Genomic DNA, 13,938 nt, shown 5'->3' with positions numbered 1-13,938 from the left:
CCCTCTCCCCCATGGGGTGGTGATGGTGGAAACAACCCAAGAAAAATAAAAAGTAAAACAAAAAGTATATAATATCAGTTCTTTTTTCTGGACAGAGCATTTTTCATTGTAAATCCTTTAGAATTGTCTTGGATCCCTATATTGCTGAGAATAGCTAAGTCATTCACAGTTGATAATTGGGCACTATTGTCATCGTGCACAACGTTCTGGTTCTTTTTGCTTCACTTTGGATATATTTATATATCTTTCCAGGTTTTTCTTGAAGCACCCTAATCCTGCTCAGTCATTTCTTACAGCACAATAGTATCATTATTCAGGATCATATCAGGATCATATAGCACAATGTGTTCAGCCATTCCCAGTTGATGAATATCCCCTTGATTTCCAATTCTTTGCCACGAAGAAGAAAAAAAGAACCTCTAAGAATTTTTTTCTACACACACACACACACACACACACACACACACACACACATACACATGTCCTTTTTCTTCCCCCTCCAAGAACAATGTTTTTATAGATATTTTTATATCAAGTACTTATAATTTCTAAGCTATGTGAAAAGAAAATCTTTCAAAATAAAGATTTAGCTGAGGATATCAAATTACATGAAAATAGGAGAGAGACATCTCATTCCCTGTTGACCTGTCTACTACTGAAGTTGCAGCAAGGATACTTTCAGTAAGCCTATAGAAGGTGAGTTTACATCCTAATTCTTATTCATTCCAAAAAGTTTTTTTTTATCCACGTGTGCAATTGTTTATAGAACACTGAATATAAATTTAAAAAAATAGCAGATTATTCCATTTCTGACTATTATTACCTATGTTGATGACTTTGGACAGGCCACTTAAACCTCCTAGGCCTCAGTTTCCTTATCTGTAAAATGAAGGGGGGGGGTTGGTCAAAATTGACTCTGAAGTTATTTCTACCTGTAAGCCTAAAATTTTATTATTTCAGACAAATCACTTTCCCTTTATAGAGCTTTTATTTTCCCACTAGAAAAATTAAGAGATTTGGACAAGATAGATCCTTTCAGATATTGAATCTGTTAGGAGTGAGCCTTTGGTCAGCCTTTGATGTAGCCAGGTCTAGTGAGGATCTGGGATGTCCTGGGAAATCCCCCTCTGACTAGACCAAATAGCACATCCTCTGTTAGCTAGTATGTGGAAAGCCCAGGACCACTCCTGAGACCTGATCAGAAGGGAAATGAAAACTTGAGGAATCAAAGGCTAGAGGTTTTGTTGACATCTAACCCAAATATTGCTTCTTTTTAATTATTTATATCCATTGTCCTAAGAATGGTCTTTTCTAATTCTAACATGTTTGTGATTGTAGGAATGCCATCCAATAGTCTGTCTCCGACCTATTTCCTCTGAAGCACATATATTGATACATACATGGTGTGGTGGATGAGTGTGATTTGGTATGTCTGTGAAACCTAGCCTTTCAGTGGTCCTACCCAAATCTAGGAAATAGCAGCTCAATGACTAAAAGACAAGTTCTGGATTGAAAGGCTAAGGTCAGAGCCAAGGATGAGCAGAAAAACAAACTGACATTTATATAGTGTTTCAAGGTTTGCAGAGTACAATGTGTATATAAACTTTCAATTAACACTCACACTAACCCTATAAAATATGTATTACCAGTATTATCCTCTCCATTTTACAGATAAAGGAACTGAATTTCAGAATGATTGTCTACCAAGTCCCAAGTCTTCTTGAGACCTCAGTTGGCAAGTTTCTGTTAGGATATCCATGCCCAGACCACCCCTCTCTTTTTACTCCTCTCTTTTTCTATTAGGAGACACTGTTTTCCAGAGTTAAGGTCCTGAACTTGGCATAACAACAGTTACTCCCTGGATTACCTCAGAAACAGCAAAATCTCAGAATTGTTTTATACCAACACCAAGTGGTCTCTGAGCCTAGACAAGCACCAGCAATATCTGTATTCTGGTCCTGAAGCCCTGCTATGAATCAAACTTGTCTCATTGTTGCTGTTACTTTTTTATTGGCAGGACTACAACTCACTGTTAACACTGGTGTAAAGTATTGAGATTTGTCTACAAAAGAGTGGGTCTTCTCCTAGGGTGGAGGCTTAGAATACATGTATCTAGTTTCTCTTCTCCAGTGGAATAAAAAAAGCGTTTACTTAATAACCACTGTTAGTACTTTGGTTTTCTTTTATTTTTAGAGTAAGTGTGATTTTGTTAATCTGTATTTGTTCTCTCTCTTTTTTAAATTTAACCACAGTTGCAGAGCTGCTGTTGGTTGGGTTGGTCATTTGGTTAGGGTTGATATTTCTCATGATGTTAAACTGCTTCTCGGTTTGGGGGCTAGAAGTATGTCAGATGAGTTCTAGTCTCTGGGAGTTCATTCAGTCTCTTTGGTCAAAATCTGAGTGCTCCCAGTATCAGGGGAGGAGGGGAAAAGGGTTGGAATGGACAGGAAGCTGATGTAAGAATGTGGCAATTGGCAAGGTTGTTTCTGTTCATGGGACAACTAGTTGGGGAAGTTCCAGCTCCTTGTGATTGCTGTGTCATAGCTACAAATAAAACTCATAGAGAGAAAACCAAAGATTGGGGATAAGAAAAGAGATAAAGGAAGAAACTGTGAATCTTTAGCAACTTTCTGGCTAGTTGGATTCATTCATGAAGGATAATCCCTCTCTTCTTTCTTCTAACTCTAGTACCTTAGGCAGGTTGTAAGGCGGGGTCCTGGAGCTTGGGAGACAGCTACTTCCACTCTTCCTGAAAAGTGGACACAGTGCTGATGATTTCACAATCTTCAAGACTATCTGGGAGATATGAATCCATCCAGATATGATTTTTCAGGATGATTATCTGAGTATAATACACGGAGAAATTGATTGTTCAAATCACTTACTGGTTTCCTCAGGCTCAAAAATTAAGAAGGGAATGGGAAGAAATAAGCATTGTTTTAGTACTTTCTATGTGCCAACTGTTCTGCTATGTATGTGTAGATTTACAAATATTATCTTATTTGATTCTCACAACAACCTTGGGAGGTAGGTGCTATTATTATACCCATTATACAATTGAGAAAATGGAGACAGACAGAGGATAAATGACTTGGCAAGGGTTCCACAGTTAGTTAAGTGTCTTAGACTGGACCTTAGATAACTCAGATCTTACTGACTTCAGACCCAGAGTTTTGTCCACTGAATCATCAACTACCTCTGTCCATCTCCAACTAAGGCTTATTTTAAGTAGAGAAAACGCTTAACCACATTCTCATTGACTCTGGTATTTTGGATTGGATAGATCTTGGAGATCTGGTATAGGCAGATTTAGGGATTTTCAGGAAATTTGGGTCTGTGTGGTGACTGGGGAAATGAGTCATAGTTCTGGCCCTGTGTTGCCCAGGTTTGCTATGGGTATAAGCCCATTGTACTTCTTAGATGGGTAAGACTCCAGTGAAGCCCAAGGGAGGAGAAGAGGGAGCCCTGATTGGTGGGGAAGTTACTGCTTTCCTCAAATTTGAAGTAGTGGTCTTATGTCCAAGAACCCTGCTGACCCATGGCCTCTGAAATTTTCTTGGAGCACTCTCTCTCATGCACAGTCCATGTGTTCCAAACTGCCCTTCTTTCATTAGTCATACTACCTGATTCTATCAGTTGCCCTCCTCATCTTTATCGGAAGACTGTTACCTGTGCCCCACCCCAATTTCATCTCTCCTATCCCCTTCTTCATCTATCTTAGATGGAAAGTCAGCCAAGGGCAGAGGCTGTACCTGTTTCTGCATGTTTTGGAGCCCAATACTCCACCCAGAGAGACAATTTTTGAAAAAAGTTGTTCTAATCATGAGGACAGAGTGTCATTAACCCTAAGGTCTGACCTAGCAGACATCTTCCTGTGATTTTGGGAAGAGAGATTAAGGTAAGAGGTACTCTAGGATGACTGGTTAATTTCAGCCACTTTCAAGAGACACCTATTTTCCTGTCCAAAAGACTTCCTTTCTATTACTTGGGCCAAGTAGCCCTGGCTGGTTACAATGAAGCCCAGCCAGCTGCCTCTAGTCTTTTCCTAGTCTCATCATGGAACACACAATGCTCTGTTATAGCATTGTGGAGTACTGACTGACTGGAATTTCTGGAATCCCTGATCTGGGAAAAAAATAATAAAAAAACAGGGGTCATCATATCCATTCCCCTAATTTTAGGCTAAAACTCTTTCCAACCTTTATTAAAGAATCATTTCCCTTTTAGTGGAACTGGAGAAGACATATAAGAAATTATAACTAGAAATTAGTTGAGGAAGTTGAAGGAGGATGAAAATAGTTGGAGGAGGGACACTTCTCAAGTGTATTGAAATGTCTTAAAATTTAGAAGAAAATGAAAGTTAGAGGGATCAAGGACTCATTCAGAAACTGATAACTTCACACTCCCTCAACTTGTTCATAAAGTTTGTGGCTTCCTGATCTTTTGGAGAAAACACCTTATCTAGTTGCCCCTTTTTCTGTGAAACTCATTGAGGGTGATCTTCTCAAGAGCCAGTCCAATTTAGAACTTGTAGAAACATAGTTCCCTTCCTCTACAACTTCTTCCTATCTTTTGAAGCTGTTGCTCATAGCTGGAATAGTGGAAAGAGTCTTGAATTTGAAATGGAAAGCAAGGGGTTCTGATCCCAGCAATGTCACCTGTGTGAGCATGTGAGTCACTTTATGTCACTTGGTTTCAATTTATTAAGTGCTTACTCTTCTTACCTGTGAAATGAGTGGTTAAATCAGGGGTTCTTAACTTATTTTGTGACATGGACTCCCTTTGGAAGTCTGAAGTCTATGGATGCCTTCTCAGAACAATTGTTTTAAATGCATAAAATAAAAACCCCCACAAAACTACAAAAGAAATCAAAGGTTAGTGAAAATAAAGATGTAGTATTTTTCCATCAAAATTCCTGGACTCCCTAAACTTATTCATGGATCCTTTGGGGGGGGATCTGTGAACCCCAAGCTAGAGAAATTCCTAGATTAGATGATAAAGTCTTTTTTAGTTCTAAAATTTACTGATCCTGAGTTGATGGATATAGGGGTTCCCTCTTACTTATCCTCAGCTCTTACTTTTGTCTCTTAAAATAAGCCATAGTAACAGGAATTGTATTCTCAGGCAATTTAATAAGTAATGTAAGAAAAACAGGTTTTTGTTATAAATCAATTCAACAGATTTATTTAATGTCTACTATGTATAGAACATTCTATTAAAAGCTGGAAATGAGGAGGTTTCTGGGAAGATGGAGGAGTGGGTTAGAAAATTCCAAGTACTTCAGATTTTCCTCAAACAAAATGACATTGCACCTCCAGAAGAATGTAGATCAGGAAAAAGTAAATAAAACTACACTACAGGTGTTCTCCTGGGACAACCTGAGAAGACCCCAGAAGAAAGAGGAAGGTACAAACTGTTTGAAGTGCAAGCAAGTTAGAAGTTTAGTAGGCTAGTTCTGCTGAAACAGCAAGCAAGGAGCCTTGGTGCTAGTTGACTTCAGAGTATAGCCCCAACCAGAACCATAGGAATTTTCACCTCCTGGATACTAAGGAGAGTACGTAGTTTGAGTCCAGCGTGATTGAGGCAACCTCTGTTGATAAGGAATGCCAGGCCCAGCTGTGCTACTGAGAAACCACCTGGGGGAGAAAGAACCAGCCTACGCCCAGTGAAGACAGAAGTTGTTGGCTGTGGGTGCTTATAGGAGGGTGGAGCTCTTGATTTTAGGTTCCAGGCCAGAGAACTGAAATGAAGTCAGAGGCATCATCTCTCCACCCCTTCCTCCCCAGAATTAGAGGTGATTCCATAAATAAGTTCTCATTTTAAAAAAATGAGCAGGCAAAGAAGAAAGAACCCAACCATAGAAAGGTACTATCAGAATATGGAAGACAGGCATTCATCTTCAGAGGAGGATACTGAAATATATAAAAAAGCTTCTTCTACCCCAAAGAGCAACATTAAATGGTTACTTAGCCAAAAAGTACTTATAGAAGAACTCAAAAAAGATTTAAATAAAATGAGAGAGATAGAGGAAAAAGTTTTTAAAAATTCAAGAAAAACAAAATTATAAAAAAAGGTCAACCAACTAGAAAAAGAGATGCAGAATGTTAAAGAAGAAAATGATTCTTTGAAAAGAGGGAAGCCAATGAAATTATGAGACCAAGAAATAACACAAAATATAAATATAAAGAATGAAAAATAGAATAGAATGTGAAACATAAGAAAATCTGAAGAACAGATCAAGCAGAGAAAACATAAGAATAATTGGACTACTTGAAAGCTATGGCCAAAAAAAAGAAGCAATGCAATAACACAAGAAATAATCAAAGAAAATTGTTCTGAAATGATAGAGCAGGAGAGGAAAGTAAAGATGGGAAAAAAATCCACTGATCATCACCTCAAAGAGATCCTACAAAGAAAGCATATAGGAAACATCATTGATACATTTCAAAATCCCCACACCAAACAAAATTTTATAAGCAACAACAACAAGAAGCAATTCAAATATGCTAAATCTATAATTTGAATTGTTCAGGATTTTTTTTAGCAGCTACACTAAAGAAATAAAGGTTTTAGAAATACTACATGTTAATAATCAAAAGACTGAAAATATTATATCCAGCAAAATTAAATATAATAATGAATGAAAAAAGGACATTCAATGAACTGTCAAGTTTTCAGGATTTTATCTCAAAGAAACCTGAACTCGATAGAAAATTTAACATATGAGTCAATATCAAAGACTAATTTCAAAGGACTAAATAAGGAGAAACTATTTATGTTTTATACATGGAAGTGTAAACCACATATCTAAGATTGATATTAGTAATTGAGTAGTCCAAAAGAAAGATTGGGATAGAGCTGAGTATGATGTGACTGGAAAAAAGCAAAACTATCTAGGAAAAGGTAAAAACAGTAATTATGCTATATGAATGAGGTACAAGAATAAGAACTGACACAGAGGAATTAAAATGAGGAAGGAAGCTCATAGTTCTGAAAACCCCACCCATCAGGTATGGATTAAACAGGGAACAATACATACATACATCCACATATCAAGAAAGGTATAGCACCCTCCAAAATTTATAAGGAAATAAAGGGGAAGGGAACAGGATAAGGTGGGATATAGAAAGGTATATAGATTTACAGGAGTGGTATGATTAATGGGAAAGGGATAAAGAGGGAAGGATAGAGAGGGTAGGGGGAGAAGATAATGGAGGGATCCCTGATAGCATGACCCTGAGGTTAAATAATAGCAAGGCAAATTAATGGGTTAAAGTAAAGTCAAACTTTAAAAAGATTCAATCAAGAAAGAAATCTATATTATATGAGAGCCATATTAATATTATTTTAGATGTTATTGTATGTGTATATATATGTATGTAAGTGTAGGTATATATCTATTTATCAGTATGTGTCAGTATGTGCATACACATGTGGATATGTATATACATATGTATACATAAATATATTTACACTTAACTGTAGCCTGCTTTGGGGACATGTGGGAAAGAAGAAAGGGGAAAAAAGAATAAGTTAAAGAGTAAATACCAGAGAACTTACAAGAAAACAAAGATAAACAGTTATAAAAACTATGATTATATATGCTTTCTTCAAGTAGATATTTATTGTTATATATTTTTAATCTTCCCTAAGATTCTGCTGGGCACATGAGAATGTTTTGTTTTTGTTTTCTTAGTTCGGTTTATCTTAATTTGGTTTTAAGTTTTAAATAAATGAATATATTAAAAATAGAAAGTTTAAAAAAAAAGAAGCTGGAGGTGATATAAAGAGGATCAAATCAGATAATATTAGTAAACTGCTTAGCACAGAGCAGGGTCCTTAATAAACATTTATTTCCTACCCTCTTGTATAGTAGAGCAGTAAAAGCTGGAAAAAAATGAGTGGTATTGGATGTTAGATATGTTGAATTTCAGTAGTGAGGGAGAAAGAAAAGTCAAAAGTTATGCACTCAGTAGATGGAATGCATGATCATGTAATTATAAATTCAAAAAGGGAAGCAAGTTTTGGGGAAAATATATTCCTGGTTTTGTATTTATTAAACTTGAGTTGTTGGTAGGTTCTCCAGTTGGAGACGTCTTCTGGGTAGGTGAACACAAAGGTCTGTCAGAAAGAGGATGAAGTGCTTAAGAGGAAGACAGAAGGAACAATTAGGTATATAGAGGAGAAATAAGACTGTAGGGTTTCTGAAGCCAAGGCCAGGCAAGAGCATTTGGTGGGAGAGACAAAATCATCAGTGTAAAATGCTGCAGAAGATGGTGTGTGTGTGGGGAGCATTGGATTTGGTAGTGATTTTTGAAAGAGCAATTGTTTAGAAAACATTATCTTTACTCACATCCTCTTCTGTCTCACTCAACACCCACTCAACCTTTGTAATCTGACTTCTGACTGCACCATTGTGGAAAATGTTTTCTCACTGATCATCTCTTAACTGCTAAATCCAATGGCTATTTCTCAGGCTTCAACTTTTGTGACCAAACTCTCTGCCACTTTTGTAATTCCCTTAGTCGATTATTTTCAATTTATCCTATATGTGGCTTCTTTGGACATAGTTGTTTGTATGTCATCTTCCCTGTAAACTTTTTGAGGAGAGGGGGTGTCTTTTTCTGATCCTTTAGAACTTAGCACAGTGCCTGGTAAGTAGTTGGTACTAAATAACTGTTTATTAACTGACTATTTACTATCCTTTCATCTTCAATACTCTTAGCTTTCATAATGCTGCTCCTTTTCTCTGTCTGATTGATCCTTCTTAGTTTCCTTTACTGGCTCATCATCCAAATATAATCCTCTCTCTTCTCCCCTCCTTCTTCCTAAAGCACAGGATTCTATCTTGCTCCTCTCTCTACAATTCTCTCCTTTGGTGATTACATCTGTTCCTATAGATTCAATAATTATCTCTTTTCCGGATGGATCTTTTAAAATTCAAGTTCTATAGCTTGCTGGAGATCTCTACCCAGAAATTTAGTTAGCATTTCAAACTCAACGTAACTATGTTCTCTCTCACAAGCTCATCCCTCTTCCAATCTTTTTTATATCTCTTAAGATTAATATAGTGTCACTTCTTGTTCACTTCTACTCTTTGAAATCCACTTAAATTTGACAGTTGCCAAATCTTGCTGATCTATCTCTATGACCTTTTGTCTTTCATCTCTCCATTTCCTTCCACTCACATAACTACCAGTGGATTATGGCAACAGACTCCTAATTGATCTTCCTGCCTGAAGTCTTCCCCTTTTACATGCCTGCCAAACTGGTGTTACTAAAACATAGGTCTGATGTCACTCTTATGCTCAAGAAGTTTCAATTTATCTTTCCAGCCTTATTTTCTAATATTTTTTCTTCACACAATGTTGCCTGAACTCATCAAAGAAGGGAGATGTCACCTCTATGCATTTTCAAGAATTGTGCCCCTATGTCTGATCTTCCAGAATCCATATAGTCCTTAAATCCACATGTTAGAAACACACTTGACACTGAAAATCAGATATCAGGAAAATGTATTTATGAAGAATCTAAAGAAATTGTCTTATTATTTCTGTCCAGAAAGCGGGCTCTGCTCCTCTTCAGAAAGAGGGAACCCTAAACACATTTATACTTGTTAGTTTGGCTCAGTCCCTCCCTTCAGAGATTGGATTGGCTGGCTCCCTTTGGGTTACAAACTCTCTGGTATTTCCACTATATAATTCCCCCTAAATATATATAAGCATGCCCCCTTCCCCCATCATACATCCCATGTTTTAGGTCTTGTGTACAGCTAGGCCACCTTCATTTGCACTTTTTTCATTAATTCCCTTTACCTCTTGTTATTTCAGATGAACTTTGTTATTATTTTTCCTAGATCTGTAAAATAATTCCTTGGGAGTTTGACTGGTATGGCACTGAATAAATAGATTAATTTAGGTAGTATTGTCATTTTTATTATATTACCTCAGCCTACTCATGAGCACTTGATATTTTTCCAGTTGGTTAGATCTGACTTTATTTGTGTGGAAAGCATTTTGTAATTGTGTTCATATAGTTTTTGACTTTGCCTTGGCAGGTAGACTCCCAAATATTTTATATTATCTACAGTCATTTTAAATGGAATTTCTCTTTGTATCTCTTCTGTTGGATTTTGTTGGTGATGTCTAAAAATGCTGATGATTTATGTAGATTTATTTTGTATCCTGCAACTTTACTAAAGTTGTGAATTATTTTTAGTAGTTTTTTCGTTGATTCTCTAGAATTCTCTAAGTATACCATCATATCGTCTACAAAGAGTGATAATTTGGTTTCCTCATTACCTACTTTAATTCCTTTAATTTCTTTTTCTTTTCTTCTTGCCAAAGCTTGCGTTTATAATACAATATTGAATAGTAATGATGATAGTGGGCAACCTTATTTCACCCCTGATCTTATTGGGAATGGCTTTAGTTTATCACCATTACAGATGATGCTTGCTCATGGTTTTAAGTAGATGCTACTGATCACTTTGGGGAAAACTCCATTTATTCCTATACCCTCTAGTGTTTTTAATAGGAATGGGTGTTGGATTTTGTCAAATGCTTTTTCTGCATCTATTGAGATAATCATATGATTTTTGTTTGTTTATTGATATAGTCAATTATGCTAATAGTTTTCCTAATATTGAACCAGCCCTGCATTCCTGGTATAAATCCTACTTGGTCATGGTGTATTATCCTGAGGATAACTTGCTGTAATCTGTTTGATAATATTTTATTTAAGATTTTTGCATAAATATTCATTAGGGAAATTGGTTTATAATTTTCCTTTTTTGTTTTGACCCTACCTGGTTTATGTATCACTACCATATCTGTATCATAAAAGGAATTTGGTAGGATTCTTTTGTTCCCTATTTTTCCAAGTAGTTGCATAGTATTGGGATTAATTGTTCTTTCAATGTGTGGTAGAATTCACATGTAAATCCATCTGATTCTTAAGATTTTTTCTTAGGGAATTGATTAATGGCTTGTTCAATTTCTTTTTCTAAAATGGGATGATTTAAATAATTTATTTCCTCTTTTGTTAATCTGGGTGATCTATATTTTTGGAAGTATTCATCAATTTCTCAATTTCACTTAGATCATCAGATTTATTGGCATGCAGTTGGACAAAATAACTCCTAATTTGTGAAGACCAAGTTAATACCCTGGATACCTTAGAATAAGCCAGAATCAGGATAAGCAAAAGTCCTTGGTCTTTATTCTTGATCTTTAGGGGTAGAAGTGAATTGGATGATGCAGGATCTCCATGACCTCTTTCTCCTCGTCTACTGCCAAAGTGACTCTGGCTTCTCTTACTCCACCCCCTAATCCTTCTCATAATTCTCTGTATACACAAAAAGACAGAACCAGCACAGAAGAGTGGGAAGGGCCATTTTCCAAGCATATGCTAATAGAATATTGTCCAATTGGTAATTAGCCTCAAGTGCTCCGTTGTCTGACCTCAGTGCATCAACTCAGGGTTTTAGCCTTTTACATCTTCCGCTTTTTTTTTTTTTTGTTTGTTTGTTTTATTTTAGAACACAGGTGGTCATTCCATCCCTGACTTATCAGGGAGGTAAGAATCCCAAAAAAGGAGGTGATCATACCCTCCCTGACTTCTCAAGAAAGGAAGTGAAAACACCAAAAAGTAAGTAATCGCCCCCCCCCCCCCGCCCCAACTTCTCAGGAAGGGAGGTGAAAGCACCAAAAAGGAGATGATCACGCCCTCCCTGACATCTCAGGAAGGAAGATGAAAAGCACCAAAGGGAAGTGGGGATTGCTAGGGGGTTTCTTGGCTGAAGGGTCTTATTAGAAGCAGGTAGGCACAAATGCATCAGCATGAGAGGTATTATACAAGCACATAGCAATAATGCACAGGCTATTAGGGATGACTCTCCCCATAGCCAGTGCAGGCTCAATGTGGTGTAACAAACATGAACTTACATGCAAATAGTGATATAACAAAGAGTATAAATCAATATGGTGTTGTAAAAGATTTCCAGAAGTCCTAGAAGGAGGGTATGTAAACAACAGTCACAAATATGCCTTCTTCAGCAGCCAAGAGATAGTCCAAAAGCAACCTATTGTCCATTGCTTCATGTGTCAGGGAATCCAATGAATTCCCACAAGTTATTGAAGTCCTGCAACAGTCTTTTTGTGTGGTAGGGAATGCAGTGATTCCTGCAGATTTTGAAGTCTTATCATTTCTCAGAAAATCCAATGATCCCTGAGAGTTTTCAAGTCTTACAACAATCTTTTCATGTCTCAGGGATTCCAATGATTCTTGACGGTTTTGAAGTCCAACAATTTTTTATATCCATGAGTCAAACGCCATAACTGAAATGCTCTTTCAGTTGTGGGCACAGTCAGTGACGGAATCACCTGATGTTTCTTGGGTCTTCTCCTTTGTTTCAAGGGTCTGCTCCATCTCCTCCAATGGACAAGGTGAATATGGTTCGTTGGCACTCATCTGATTCCTTCTCCATCTGTAGAGATACAAGCAAATCCTCTCCCCCAAGCATTTAACCTATAGGGCCCCTTCCATTCACCACTTTCTGCGTCTCTCTATATCACCTGGTGATTATCTAAAGATAGTGGAGCTGCTTGCACTGGAGACTATCCTTCTGGTGGGTTATAAAACCTGTCTGCTGGAGCCAGTGCATCTTTATAAAAAATCAAGAAGTGAATAGTATAAAGAGATACATTTAGAAGTTCTCTAGGGTTACCTGTGGCTCCCCCTTTCTTTTGTTATTGGAGGAGCGTCTTAATATCTCTGTTTCTCTTCTCTACTATTGCCTGTCCTTGAGGATTAAAGGGTATGTCTGTTTACTTATCTTTCTTAAATCAGTCAACATCCTCCACTTTCCAGCTTTCTTTCTTACAACAAATACTGGAGAATTCCAAAGACTTAGAGAAGGTTGTAAGTGTCCTTGGTCAAGTTGCTCCTGTACTATATCTAATAAGGCCTGAATTTTATCGCTAACTAAGGGCCACTGTTCTATCCACGCTGGTGTATCAGTTTTCCATTGGATAGGAACAAGTGAAAGTGTTGGCAGGCCTTCAACAGCAGCCCTGCTTAAAAAACCAAAGTATTCATTTATAATCCTAATTGTTGTAAAATGTGTCTTCCCCACAGATTTTTTTTCAACTATAAAAGGAGTAAAAACTCCAGTTTTGCCTTCAAAAGTCCATCTCAAAGGGGTAGGACTAACTTCAGCTACTATTGATCCTCCTATGCCAGTCTTGAAGGTATTTGCCTTAATCTTTGGCCAGTAACTGGGCCAGTTGGCACCTCTAATGACTGTATGATCTTCATAAGTGTCTGCCAATCCTTCTAATATTATGCTATTTATATAGGTAGTGAGCATAGGTCAGTCAGCTGTCACAGCTGCTGTCCAGTATGTTCCTGGATTTTGTTGCTCGGAGTCAGAATCTGGGCAACTATCACCAGATTGCTTATTAGGAGTCTGTATCAGTAAACCTGATGCAACTACTTCTCCTGGTTGATAAATCACACATTGTCTACCTGTATTAGTGACTGGAATATTATCTACACATTTCCCAGTTTCCCACATCAGTGTATGGATGGACACTCTCAGGAGGTGAAATCGTCAAACCTATGGTGCCTGGAGGCAAGGGATCCATAGGCTGGAGAAGCACAGATTTCACCTCTCCACAAGATATCTCAGTTGTCCCAGCTGCACATAACTCTTTTCTCCCCAATTGTAATTCCTTTCTCTCATCAGATGGCTTCCTGGCTGATTGGTCATGTCTGGATCCTGAACTTCTAGGCACTCTCTATGTGTAGCATTGGCTGCCATCATGCCCCAAATAGTTTTTGCCTTGGGCCCTGGGGCTGGGCCCCTTATCCCGTTTCCCTGAATCAGTCTATATTCTGAGGCCCAATAGAAGCCTCTGTTGCATTTTGGATATGGGG

This window comes from Sarcophilus harrisii, chromosome 3 (genome assembly GCF_902635505.1).
Source record: "Sarcophilus harrisii chromosome 3, mSarHar1.11, whole genome shotgun sequence".
Taxonomy (NCBI): domain Eukaryota; kingdom Metazoa; phylum Chordata; class Mammalia; order Dasyuromorphia; family Dasyuridae; genus Sarcophilus; species Sarcophilus harrisii.
The sequence above is the reverse complement of the archived record's forward strand: the minus strand, read 5'-3'. Positions refer to the sequence as shown.